The sequence below is a fragment of the Acanthaster planci genome, unplaced genomic scaffold (assembly GCF_054643075.1).
Source record: "Acanthaster planci isolate LZ-2023a unplaced genomic scaffold, COTS_SCS Contig19, whole genome shotgun sequence".
NCBI lineage: Eukaryota > Metazoa > Echinodermata > Asteroidea > Valvatida > Acanthasteridae > Acanthaster > Acanthaster planci.
Window position 1 is genome coordinate 1 of NW_028257643.1, and position 15,398 is coordinate 15,398.

Consider the following 15,398-nt stretch of genomic DNA (forward strand, 5'->3'; position numbering starts at 1 on the left):
CCTTTCCTGAACATGGCATCCCATGATTTGCATTTCCCATGATTTTTGTGGGGGGGCGCATTATCTGGTAGCTTAGCATACATGTAGACTTACAAGATCAACCAGACTATAGAAGAAATTGGACTTGAATTATGCTTGCTGTCATGGCATTGTCGTTAAACTTCATTGTCCTTTCTTGAACATTTAGTTTAATAGAGTACCCAGTTAAGCCACTGTTGCTTAAATTTGATGAAGTGTACATGTATGCTTACAATGTACGACCAAGGTAATTTTCTGACCAAACACTAGACATAATGCATTATTGACTGCATTAACAGTGGCCTTGTGCACGTCGCAAGAAAGGTGGACCGCACCGAACCAGGACCGATTTGATCCCAAATCTATTTTGGTACTCACGATTGATGGTGCAGCAAGCCTTGGTGCAGTGCCAGGATCCATTAGGGATTGCAGTGTGTGTAGATCCACGATGTGTGGGCACTTTTTATACAGTAGATCGTTCGGAAAATGTGTTTTTGTGTGGGTGTGTGTGTAGAAAGAACAACTTTTGTTTTCCGAAACTTGTACCTTGGAGGGGAAGCCGACCGTGGTTGTGTTCTCTTACATGTACATGTATGTAAGTCAAGTTTATGCAGCTCATTTTGATCGTTTTTGTTTGAATGTACGTTTAACCGTATGGTATTTTATTCCATGTTCGAGGAAAATGTCCCAGCGGAATATAAAATGCGATCTATTATATGATCGAAGCCGTGGTTGTGTTGTGTGTGGTTTTAAGCCATCATCAGTGGGCCAGACTAATGACATTCTACACTGGCAGTACTTGGGAGTACTTTCATGGGTTAGTGAACAGTGACTGTGGGGTACTGCTGCAGTCTGATTCTTCCTTCGTGCGCCCATAGCGTGTCCGTCGTGTAAGAATGAGCAAATTTCGAGCGATATACAGTAGGGCGAGAGCCAGCGCTTGTAACACGCAAGACCTCCCTCGAACTCGAAAGGGTACTTACTTGAGATCACTGCCGTATATTGTCTGTAGCGTTTGTGTTTTAAAATTGAAACCAATTAATTGGCCGGAAAATGCTGCTATTTTGTTTTGTGGGTCATTTACTTGAGCATTATGTCCACATAATATGAGTAATATACATGTATGCCCATATCAATTATCCATCTAATTCACACTTTATCAAATAGTTGTCAGAAATTGGCTGATTTATAGTCTCGTGGAGGCCCATTCACAAAATTACATGTAATGCATCAGTTTGTCCTAATTTCAGTAAGATTTACTGTTTTAGACAAGTTTTGGAGTATTAGAGTGTTCAGGAAAGGACACTTTTTTAATAAGTTTAAAACCATCTACCTACATGTACATGGGGTTTAAACATAATGCTCTGTGTTCACAGCTATTTCATTGGTTGTGAATTTAAAAGACTTTACTTCCTAGAATTCAGAGCATGTAACAACAAAGTCAGACTGAATTACATGTAGAATGTTTACCAGATTTCAGGAGAAAAATACACAAATACTGTTATGGTGACACACTAAGTTAGTGTGTAGAGGGTCATGTTTGTGTGTTGAAATTACATGTACTTACATGTAATTACTTACAGTAGTTACCACGTTAAACGTTGTTAACCCTACCCCCCAGGGACTATTGAAATCCTGCATAACCTTGTTGGGTTCAGCATGGTTAGGGTTAAAAGAGTGTCCTTTCCTGAGCTTCAATAATTTATGTCTTTTGTCACAATTTGAAGTGGTATTTGCAAGTTATCAGAATCAAAACTTCATGACACTTGTAGCTAAATTGATGAGGGTGCTACTCTTTAGGAAATTCATGGGCTCCATACCCCCATAGATGTGATAAGAGGAAGCACAGCATACTGTGTAGCAGCATGCACAGTGATTATTGTAGGAAAGTGTTGGAATGGGTATCTTGTTCTAAACATACATGTAATTGATTTCTGTATTTTAACCCTCCTTCAGGCTTTACAGCACAAATGTGCAAAAGTGCACAAGGTCACTCTCTTGCATGTTGGTGCAGTGCACAATATGACACAGCTGTGCTTCTTTGAAATGTTTACCAAGTGACCCAAAGGCTGAAAGAGTGACTTCAGCATAGGAGGGTTAAAGAAGTTCTTAAAAAAATGTATCTGAAAGTTCATGGCAGAAGTTAAGTTGCTTAGGTTGATAATCTGTAAAATGATGGCGCAAATAATTTGTTCCTGCACAGTTTATGTATTCATGCGTATGCATTTCTTTGTAGGAGCTAACATAGGCCAACATCAGTACTTATGTCACTGTTTTAAAGTTGTGGTTTTACCATCACATGATTAATAAATCATTCTACTGATGGCCACCGCGGCCATTACTTCAGTCTACTTCATTATTACATGTACATATATACATGTACATGTAGGAGAACGACAGTGTCATTCTACACCTTGTTAGATATTATGTCCATTCCTGAACATATGTACATGTACACAGCAGGTAGCTAGAGCATAACAAGGTACAAAATTATCTGCCTCACAAATGTATATATGTAACTCCCAACTTCTTAAAACCAACCATTATTCTAGAACACATACATGTACTTTACTCTATTGTGCTTTTGGTGTTTCTGTGTGTGTAGTTTGTGGATTTATACACGTATGTGCGTAGTAACATACATGTACATGTACATGTAATTTCATGTACATGTATGTGGACCATATCACACATTTACCAGTTTTATTTTGAACTTTTACAGCAAAACATGTTCAAGTGATTATACTGGTCCTGTCTGTCCATCTAATTAGCTTTATGAGAAAAATTCTCAAATATACTGAGCAGCGTGCATGATTTTCTGAATTACATGTACATGTAGCTGAAATGACAGGTGGTGCTTTAAGAAAAAAGAGAGTAAAAAACTTAATTTTCCCCAAATATCAGAAAATATGCGTTGTTTTTTACAGCATAACTTGCATTAGTGTTGAAGACATGACTATTGTGGTGGCTGTCAACCAATTTTAAGCAACCCCAAACATGTCTGTAATTTGGAAATAGCAGTTTATGATATATACTGTACCTTCAGTTGACAAAGTTTATGAAATGCCAAATGCAAAGTGTCTTAATATTAAAACATTCAAGGTTTAGGCCTTGACGTTAACATTTTCTTTTACCTTTATTCATACACTTACAATAGCCAAACACAGTTTATTGATACTTTTTCATTTTGGACCCCTCATGAGACTTTTTTGCAACCTTTCCCGTGAAACTGCCCAATATTAAATTGAAAAAGGACAGTTTTGTGACGGCAAAATAGGAAATGTCTTAACTTGGATATGGGTGTTATACCTTCTTTAAGAACTGTCAGATTTGTATAAACCTTACAGTTCTGGAAGTAGTGTAAATGGTAAATGAAGACAAGGTCCAACCTGAGGCTGAGCTAAAGACTACCCATACAAAATGCATTAATTGGAAGAAAAACCAACCAATCATGGCAACTTTTGTTTATTTCCAATGTGTAACCTTACTAGTGTCTTGGTTAAACAGCTAGCCTAGGCCTACCGTATTTGACTACATTCCATGATGTGAAATGTTAACAGTCTAATATTTAGGGTGCCCTCCTTTATTTCTGATTACTTAGACTGGCTTTTTTTTACCCATACTGCCCTTACAGACAAAACGTCATACAAGACCTACATGTACATGTACCTTAGCAAAAAATGTCATTCAAATGGGTATATACATGTACATGTAGCACTACACTGATGTTATGCACCACTGTAAAAACAGGGTGTTGGTAAAAGTCGGAGTACATATGTAGCCAGAGGTACATGTAGTTGCAGATACCGGTACATGTACAGAAAAAAGTTTTTTTTTTTCATGAACAGTAATGATCATAAAAATCCTCATTTGTATAGCATGTCAGACCGGAGGTATAATTTATTGTGCCTGCAACAGTATTCACACGATTGTACTCGAAAAATTATGGAAAAATGGCAAAGAATTTCTTAAATTAATACCTATGCATGAGGTTCATGTTTTTTGTTTCGTTATTTACTCACCCTTATTGACTGTAAATCATCCTTAATTGAGTGAAACGCCAGGCCGGAGTTAGCAATAAACCAACCCTACACTCGATTTCGGCATGTGTATGGGTCAGCCCGGTGGTGGAGTTAAAGTAGTTCAAACATACATGTACGTTACTTGAAAAATTATCCAAAAATTACAAAATGTCTGAAATGAATGCCACAAGTGTTTTTCTCTTTCTTTATTGACCAAAATGTCCGTAAAATGTTCTCTATGGCATAGCATGTCAGGCGGGAAGTAATACATATTTTGTAATATAAAATCTGTGATCAGATATGGTACATACTGTACATGTATAGGACGACCTGGAAGTCGATTTGATTTGAAGTACATGGAATTCAAACTACTGTAACTTTAAAAATCATCAAAAATGACAATATTTAGGATGAATGCTTACAGAAGAAATCATTATTTTACATGTATTCCTTTATTAAATTTTAGGGCATTTGTGCTTGTGTGTACACATGTGCATGGTGGCGCTAAAAAGGTGTAACAATAAGTGTGTATCAGGGCAGGCTTGCAGGGGCACAGGGTCATTGCAACAGGTAACTTGTGAATTGTTGTACAATGTAAAACATTGTTACACATTTTGGGTAGAAACATGTAGGTGAAAAGGAGAGGCAGTGAAGGATAGGATAAAGGAGATGGGGGTAGAGATGTAAAGTGGTTAAACTGGGGAGCCATAAAGATGAGGGACTAAGTACATGTACATGTACTAAAAAGCTGTTCGTGTGATATTAACCCCATTTATTTCCTTCAATGGAACTCTTGCTCACAACAGAGTGAATTTTGTTAGCTTATTGCTACAAAACTGAAAGTAAAACTTGCTATGGAGCTCCTTGTCAATCATTGTTGATAATTCCAAAAGATGATGTTTGATATTGAATCTAATGTTCACAGTTCAAGATACACACTTAGCAAATTTTTAACTAAACACATCCTAATTTTTCTGTGAAGAGAAATAAGCAAACTTTCTACTTGATAACTGTAATTTTAAAGTGATTTTATTTTACAAATAAGTTGTAGGCTAATGTCAAAGTACACTGTTAAATTGGCGACAGTAATTTGTAGTTACCAGCACATGACACCGGGGGTGACCAGAGAATTAGCCTGTGAGATAACAGAAGCATCTTTGAAGGACCCTCCGGTATGTTAACATTTGTTTAAATGAAAATTAAATCGCCTGTCATTTTAAATTTCACATCAACATTTTAACAATGAGTTCTTTGATAACTTTTTTTTTTACAAAAGAACTAACAAAATCAACTTCTGCATTGAGCTCAAAAACAGAGCTCAGTCATTGCAGATGCATCACACTGGATTTGCTTTAAATCCTTCCGACATCAACATCAAGTCTGGGCATTTGCGTCGCAGAGGGGGGCAAGGTGATTGCTGCCCCCTTTTTCCTTAAAAAAGGGCAGTTTCCCTGAGAAAGTTCTTGCGACACCCATAGATCTAAATGTAGACATTCCTACTACTGGACTGTGAGAGTTAGAAGGCCAAGCCTCTCAGCTCTTCTGTGAGGCTGCATTGCAGACTCATCCAGTGACTGGCATCCAGCAGCTGACTATATATTCCAACCTTTGAAATGCTCTCAGTATGGAGCCAATCGAGACAGCCCTCGCAGAACAACATCTTTGTGGATTCTTGTGGTTTGTTACAATCATCACCGATATAAGAAATGGACCATGTTGCCTCTATCAAACAATTTCTGATATTTACCAAGTAGGTCGTGGTGTCGCCACCATTTCGGGGGTTGGCGAGATACACAGTATGTACGCTAGTAGTACATACATGTAGTAACAACCGCCTCTTCTACAAGCTCTGCATATGCATATCCGTTTGAATTAAAATTTGAGTGATCCAGTTCTGCATTCTTTGCATTTTGGCTTGTGAATACTTCTGGTAATTGCCACTATTACTATCGCATGCGCTGCGGCACATGCAACATTGTACAAAGATGCCACACTCGTTTCCATTCTTCTGCCAGGGTACATGTACATCAGCCGGCACAAAAACATGCCAATCTGACAGGGAAAAGGATTTTGAATACGTTATTAGACTGCAGATTGCGTGTTTTCTCCATGCAAGGAGTCCACGATAACCAACTGTCGTATTTTCTTATTATGACCAATAGTATCCAGTGGTTACTGTGGACTATCACAGGCCAAAGCTAGACGTCTTTCTCAAAAATGCAATGAGCAAGGGCCCACTTTATGACAAGTTCTACTTTACCCTCTTCCCATGTGAGAAATGTGAAGTGATCAACAAGTGGAGATGGTGAATTGGCAGGGCACGGTGGTGAGGATGGTGGACAGAAATCATCCATATTCCATGTGTCCTCCATCATAGTTGCTTTTATCCAGTCAGGGGCACAACTGACATCCAGGTCATCAATTCTGGGCTTTTTATGACCAGATCTCTTCTTTTGGCACTTTGACCTCCTTGTTGTTGTGAGATAATGGCACCTTTGGCACTATTGTGCCCTTTGTGCCAACTTCAAATACAGTAGCTGAGTCACGAAGAAATCTTCCTCACAATGAAGACATCAGGCTTGAACTTTGAGAACAACGACAGAAAAGAAAGGACAAGTCTGAAAACCCAAGAACTGAGAAATGACTACTTGTACATGTATGTAAAAGGAGGCATGTACTGTAGGATATGTAGGAGGAAACCAAATAAAAGAGAGATAATTATACATGCATACATGTACATGCGAAAGAAATTGGACAACGCTTAGATGAGATGAAATGTGGAAAACATGTACATGTACATGTGTAAGGCAATCAGTAGATGAAGGATGTTATGGAGGTGATATGATATCAACGATCCTCCAGACATGGAGATGGTACATGTACAGTGTCCTGCAAGCCAGCCGTCTCCCTTGCAATTTAAGAGCTCGTGCTCCCGCCGCTTGTACGTTCGCAGGCTGCATACTCTAGGTGTTGATAGGTACATGTAGCACTCTGTCCAGCCAATCGTTTGACGTACATATCACACCAGAAAGCATGGGCAAATATGGATAAATGTACATGTATGTATGAGCATGCATGTTCATATTAGATGTTACTGTTAGTAGCCTTGATGTATTTCAGTTAGTGGGGAATATTATATTTTGAGTTTAAAACATTTTTAAGTGTCATTTGATCTGGAGTTAATTTTAATGATTTTTGAAGTTTTCCCCTGGCACTAACGTATCTGTTACAGTTTATGAGAAAATGCTCAGCATTGTCGTACATGTATGTGTTGCATGTTTCACAAAATCCGTTTGTGTGTTTACCGATTTTTTAATAGAAACTTTTTAGATTTTTACACATATCAAGCCGGAGTCTGTGAATCTGAACTTCTTGACAGCGTGAGAGGTTCCACATGTTCATGTTAAGGGAAACAATGGGTTGTATTTTTTTAAGTAAAGATGCTTTAGAATTATTCCATTCTCGTTGCCACTGTTGCTTGATGCAACTTTTGGGTTGATGTTTAGCTTCTGTTCTAGAAAGGGGCAGTTTATGGTCAATAATAGTTCTTTTAGTACCCTTTTTAGTAATCTGGTCAACTTGTTCGTTTCCTTTAACTCCACCTTGTCCTGGTATCCATTCAAAAATAACATTGTTAGCCTGATTTTGAATATTAATAAGTGTATGCCGAATATCACAAGTTAATTTGTTTCTGATGATAGGCCGAGATACATGTACATGTACAGCTTGTATAGCATTTAGACAGTCTGTGAGTATACAGGATTGCATAGGCTGAACATCTTCAATCCATTCAAGGGCCAGTAAAATGGCAAAGAGTTCCGCTGGAAAAATAGAGGCTTCGTTGTTTAATCTGATGTTCTTAGAATAATTAAGTTGAGTTATGTATTTACGACATCCCACAGTGGTACATGTATTATTCGGGTCGACAGAACCATCTGTATAGATGTGAAGTGAGTTACCCTAAGTCGTATGTACATGTATGATCTCTGTAGCAAGGGAACCCTTTTCATTGATATCCATAATATGTTTAATATGGTTCAGAATTTCTGTTGAGATACATGTATCAGGTTTAGTATAATGCCAGTGAGGAAAAGGATTGTGTAATGGGAAGGCATTAAAATGCAGTTTACCTGTTCTGGCTTCAAATGGGGCTTTCCATTTTTTAGCAAAGTAGTGTTTCTGCAAGCAGTCTATTTGGATGTATTGATTCGGATGAGAAGCATGCATATCCAGTTTGATATTATATAGATTACAAAAATAATTACGGCTGAGATAAAGAGGAGGATCTCCACACTCTACTTGCAGTTTCTGTAATGAGGTTCCATAAAGTGCTCCACAGCATATCCTCAGAGCCTGGTATTGTATACTATCTCATTTTTGGTTGTGTTCTAAAGCCGCTGAGTTGAAGGCTTCACATCTGTACTCTAGAATTGGTTTGATAAGAGTTTTGTCCAGGCGAAAGAGAATACAACAGTCTGATCCCCAATCAGTTCCACTAATACATCTGAGGATGTTAAGTTTAGCTTTGCTTCTATTGACGACATAGTTGATACATTCCTTCCGGGTTAGTTTGTTGTCAAAGATGACACCAAGAAATTTAGCTGAATTTTGAAATTTGATGTCAGAATTATGTATCTTCAGTTTAGAGGAAGCATTTCGTTTATGAGTAAATAGGACAGCGTACATGTAGGTCTTGGGAGTTGATATTTTAAAGCCCCATTTCCACACCAAGAGGAAATGTGATTGAGACTTTGTTGGATCTTATTGATAATGAAATTAATATTTCTATTGGATTTCCATATGACCATATGACAGATATTAACTCCATTAACAGCAATATTAAAGAGTGTTGGACTAATAACGCTACCTTGGGGTGTGTCATTTTTAACAGTACATGATTCAGAATAAGTATTATTTATTTTAACCTGGATTTTCCGATTTGTAAGAAAGTAATTGATCCATCGGGTAATGCGGCCACTAATTCCAAGTGATTGTAATTTGATGACAATTCCTTTGGGCCATAGCATATCATATGCTTTTCAAGATCCAGGAAGACCGCCAAAGTACTTTCTCTGTTGGCAAAAGCCTTGTTTACTAGATTCAAGATGAATAGTATGGTCTTTGGTGCTTCTCCCTTTCCGGAAACCAGACTGATTATTACTGGTCAAATTGTGCTTCCCCAGGTACCAGATAAGTCTACTATTGACCATGCGCTCCATTATTTTGCAGAAGGTGGAGGTGAGCGCAATTGGCCAGTAAGATTTAGGATCAGTGGGAGTTTTGCCAGGTTTAAGAATAGGAGTAAGTATTGCTTCTTTCCATTGGCTAGGACACTGGGACGTACTCCAGATCTTGTTGAAAATGATGAGAATAATTTCACGTGCTTTTTGAGGGAGATGTTTAATAATGTCATTGCCGATACCATCTTTACCTGGAGAGTTACACTTTGCTGCATCAATGGCAGTTTCCAGTTCAGACATACATGCACATGTAGTAAAAGGTTCATTAATAACATTCTCATTATCATCATTAAGGTGAAAATTATTTTCAGCATTTTGTTAAGCTTTTAAAAAGGAGGCACTGTAATTTTGATCATTGCTGATAGAAGCAAAACTTTGAGCAAGTAAGTTAGCTTTATCTTCGTCTCAGAGATAAACTCTTTATCACGGTCTTTTAAAACTGAGATGTTAACCTTAGTATGCGTATTGTTAATATGATGAATTTTGTCCCAAATCTTTTTGGAAGGAGTTTGGGAGTTCAAGGTATCACAAAAACTTTTCCGATCATCTCTTTTAGCAGCTTTAATAGTTTTAAGAACAATAGCACAGGTACGTTTGTAAGCTATAAGGTCTTTCGGGCAACAGGTTTTCCCTAACAATTTAAGGGCTTTTTTCCGGTTTTCAACAGCTTGTTTACAGTCATCATTCCGCCATGAAGTAGACATCTTTTTGTTCTTTTTATGAGAAACTGTACGCGGGATGGAATGATTGATAGCCTCAGTAAGTTGCTCAATGTACTCATTATAAGCATCTTCAGCATTAATATTAATGCTTGGTTCAGTAATATGGTTATCACACGCTCGTTGAAAGGCATCCCAGTTGGCTCTTTTGGTGGACCAACGTGAGTTATAGTTTTTGGAAGTGTACTGGCATTTTTGATTAAATTCAATAATGATAGGATAGTGGTCGCTTCCCCAAGTATCATCTAAGGTAGTCCAGTTACTCTTGGCTGCGAGATCTGGAGAGGTGATAGTAATGTCAATGCAAGTAGTAGTACCATTGGAGGTGTTAATTCTAGTACCGTTTCCACTATTCACACAGACAAGTTTGTGTTTGTCCATTACATTTTCGATGATATTACCATTTGCATCAGTCATTTTACTTGGCCGTTAAAGTCTCCACAAATAATAGTGTTCTTACTTATATGATTTTCGATGTCAGTTAAAGAATAGTCCTTCAAAGTGAGACAAGGGTTATAAGCATTAATAATTTTTAATTTACTTTTATCACTATTATACATTGTACACTTCAAGAACTTGAGACTGGAAAAGAGAATTTTTGTCAGCAATATTTTTAACAACAAGGGCTTTTTTGGTAAAAATAGCACATCCCCTGCCACAGGATTTGAGGTCAGGTTTCCTGTCCAATCTGTAAATGTTATATCCAGGAAGATTGAAATTCTTACTTTCTTTAAGCCATGTTTCTTGTATACAAATTATGTCGGGTTTGTTGTTCCAGTCATTTATATCATGCTTGAATTCATTTCCGTGTGCAATAAGTGATTGTGTATTCCATTGTAAGATAAAGACCATGAGGATAAGATTCATGTTTATGTTTGCTGACTTTTCCCTTTTGACCGATTGGATGTTTTCAATGCTGATTTGAAGTTTCAGGTTGTGAGGACTTAGCAGGGGCTTCTCTCTGTTTCCCCAGTGGGCACGAGACGTCGTTATGACGTCTTAAAGACGTCAAATATTGACGTCTTATTAATGTCTTTTTTGAGTCGTATATGCAAAGCCAAAAGACGTCAGCATCCTGACAAGTAAACAACGTCAGTGGTCTGACTAGAAAAAGAAGTCAGCATTATGACGAGTAAAAGACGTCAACATCGCGACTAATAAAAGACGTCAACATTGAGACTAATAAAAGACGTCAACATTGCGACTAATAAAAGACGTCAACATTGAGACTAATGAAAGACGTCAACATCGCGACTAATAAAAGACGTCAACATTGCGACTAATAAAAGACGTCAGCATATTGAGCAGTAAAAGACGTCAGCATTAAGACGTCTTTTATCCATCAAATATCAAGGAAAAAAGACATCTGCATTGGACGAGTCACATTTTTTTTACTTTTTATGATAAAAAGAAGTTCACATGCCTTAACACGCTGCCTGGCTATAAAATAAATTTTGACTAAAGCAACTGTTTACAACTAAACATATTTTTTTTTATTTAACTCTCATTCTTCATATTATAATAACCTGTTAGCACACTTTGCTGAAAATGATGGTCTACACAAATATTATGTACCAATAATATTTCTGGTAAATTCAATAGCTTTGGACGGACCATTACAATTGCACCCACCACAATCAACGTGACGATGAAACAAAGTACACTTGTGTTTACACTTCCTGGATAAAAGCAGTTAAAAGGTTTTACTTTTACGGACAAGGCAAGAATGGGAAACATTAATCATACAGTACATGTAGTATAAGCCATGTAACTGAATATTTGGCAAAACATTTCCAGCAAGGCAAGACTTAGTAAAATACGTTTTAGATGTACATGTAATGGCATTTATGAGAGGTAGAAAAACAGACATCAGTTGATGAAAAGATGTATGCTTGTACAAATAAGACAATTCAAATCGAGTTGGCTTAGAATTTAAAAAAATGGAAACATTGAACACTTTGAGAAAATGTTGTCTCATGCAGTGGTTTGTCAAATTTTTAGAAAAGGACTATCCTGGAACAGGATGATCTAGTCAGTTACAATTTAAATTACTGTACGTGTTTTAATGCCGCAAAATATTTTACCCATGCCCCCCAAACGATCAAACGTGTAATTTTGTTATTACCGTACTTTAAACAGCCTTCATTGCTTCAACCTGAGGAAATAAACCGGACGAAACAATGTACATATTTTACTTGAACAACAAAAGGTTTAAAGTTTTCAAATAAGACCCAATACAAAAATAGTCTTTATGCTCATTAGTTAAATATCACCGAAATATATGAAACAGCCAGGAAACAGGCCACCTGATGCACTAGACTGGTCGCACAGTTATCCAGTGGGCATGCCTGCTGAATTACTCAGGGCTCTTGGTTCGTCTCTGGTAGGAATACTAAGCTTGAGGTACTTCGCTATTCGTTGTCTTACTGCAGACACTGTTGTGCCGTGTGATGCAACACTTTCTGCAAATGTTAGACAAATAAGACAATTTATTTTGTAAAAACTATAAGGACTTTGGTGGCAGCAAATAAACCGGTCCTCTACCATTGTTTACACCACGTCTGAGCTTAAGTGCGCATGTTCATTGTGATTGAGAATGAAAAAGAATTTTTCTGCCACCAACTGTCTCTGACATGTCTACATCAAGTGGCCAATATTGTACATGTACATTGCATCACATACATGTACTGCCGTTACATTTTCATAATTTAGTCTCACCAATACAATGGTAAAACGTTTAATCTTAAAAGGATAAATTAGATTTATTGACGCTGATAGTATTTGCCATATTTGATGACGCTGAAGTATGGGCACTATGGCTAGACCAGATGCTCCTTACTGCAGTACGACTGCGAGTCTACGTACGACTACGAATAAACACTGTCTGTAGTCCAACCATGGAGGTAGGAAACAACCGTGGCCAACCCGGTTGACTGTTGAGGATTAAAATTGTTGCGTTTAAGCCTGACGTCTGCTTCACCAACAATGCCCATACGTAACAGAACTACATTTTATAAGCACTTACCTTTTAAGGAAGGGCCTAACCTGTCTTACTCTTCTTTAAACGAACAAGCTGCTTGCAGCGATACTAGTACATGTACATGTACTCGAGCTCTCTTAATTCAAAGCACGGACGAAATTATGAAGTAGTCTGGTTCCCTGACCTGAAGATCTTTATTCCATTGGAAATACGTGTAGCCGCCAAAGTCAATAGACCTAACCGTAGTTCTGGAAGCCCGTTTTGACTTTTGGACATGACCTCAGTCTGTGCCATCGCTGGTTCCAGTCGGCATGCTCAGAGTCTCCTCGTAAGGCTGGAACCAGCTAAGACTAAGCCAGAGCCACTATAGTAGCGCGGTGCACACGCTTGAAGCCAGTCGTTGCTTGCGAGCAAGCAGGCAATGAAAGAAAATAGCCTCATCCATTTTAAATGTATGGATATTTTAATGTCATGTTATTTTAAATCAGACGAGGGGGTTGAGGGTCAGTTCCACTGCAAATAATCATAAATTACAAGCATGTGTACTAAACCACACTCGCAATTCCTCGTGTTAAAATTTCCCTGTAAAATGGACATTCGCACTATTACTATCTCACACATCCCTCTTGACGAATATATGAGAACAGTCAAACAGAACAGTCACCTGCGGCCGCAGGCGGGATTTCGCAATACACTGTATGCCATTGTTGACCTTCCGCGGTGAAACCGAGTGAGAACCGGCAAACTAATCCGAGACAAACTAAAAGTCACCGTGCAAAATCTTCATAAGGTTATCTAAATCTTTTTCTTTTTCTGCTGTATGTTGAAGATTTGATAACGACTGTAAAATGACGTCGTAAAGTCGTCGTGTGTTTCATGTATTGCTTGTTGAAGAAAACAATTCAAATAGAGAAAAAAAAAAGACGTCATTAAGACGTCGTTTTCTCCTTTCACTGTATGTGTGGTACCGATGATTTGATAACGACTGCAAAACGACGTCTTAAAGACGTCATGTTTTTTTGTGGTCATGGTTGCTGAAGCAATGTTTCGAACCGAGGATAAAAGACGTCTTTAAGACGTCGTTTTTTTGTCACGACCACTTTACGACACACGACCACATAACGACCACAAAAAGACGTCTTTCACGCGTCGTGTGCCCACTGGGTCGTTTTGGACTGAGAGGATTTCCTTTGTGTCCCCTGCGGGGATGTACCAGTGCTTGAGGATTGTGTATGAGCATTACGTTTTCTCTCTTTGTCTGATGCCTGCTGTGTTCTGGTGATTGATGGAATAAGTGATCAAAGAGAGACTTTATTTCTGATTCCCTACTTTCTTTATTTTTAGTTGACTCCCAGATTTGAAGTGTTCCAATAAGTAGTTCTATTAGCGAGTTATTTGCCAACAAACATGGTGAGATAGGTTCATTTTGGCTAGCTACTGATACATCTTCGGTTTGAGTAGAAATCTCTCTTTTGGACGACGGTTGCAAATTCTGTCTTCTTTGTTCACTGCTCACATGTACATTTTGTGTATTTTGTGTGTTCACACATGCTTTGTTTGGAGTCCGGGTTTTCAATTTAGGTGCTGGAGAAGGTGTGTCAGGCTTTTCAGCATGGACAGTGATGTCTGCACGGATGGACTTTGCTGCCTCAGCATAGGATATGTTGTAGGTTACTCTAACTTCTTGGATTCTCTTCTCTAATGGTATCACAACCAGCATAGGCAAAGGAGTGGCTTCCACCACATCTGCTGCATTTGACTTGGTCTTTTTTGTCACACTGATCGTACGTGTGAGTACCACTACATCGGACACATCTTGTTTTGCTATGACAATTGTTTGCAATTTGCAAGGTTTTGACAGTTGAAACAGCGTATGACTGGTGGTATGTATGGCTTAACATTGAAGTATTGATAACCGAGTTGAATGCACTGAGGCAGGTGAGGCGTGTTAAATGTGAGGCAGACAGAGAGGCTGTTTCCAGTTTGTCCATTTCTTTTGAAAGGGAGCCTTCGTACATCCATGACACCTTCTTTTTTGCATTCCTTGAGGATTTCTTTATCAGAGAGTTCAAGCGGTACTCCAGAGATAACACCTTTACTTTGTGTTTCTGATTTCGCAAACTCGGTGGTTACGGACCACTGTCCAAGCATATTGATTCTTTTAAATTTGTTAGCCTGACCAGGTGTGTGGCATTTAACACTGATGCCACCTTGGTTGGTTTTAGTGACATTTTTAATGATGTTCGATCCGATTTCATTGAGAGCTTTGGCTATTTTAATGGGATTTATCTGAGCAAGTTTGGCATCTGGAGAATTTATGATAACAATGGTAGGATTTGCATTTTCTTTGGACGAATACGGATAAGCATTTACATTTCTGCTCTTTTGGTATCGAGAATAGGAACTGTTGTCAGACTCT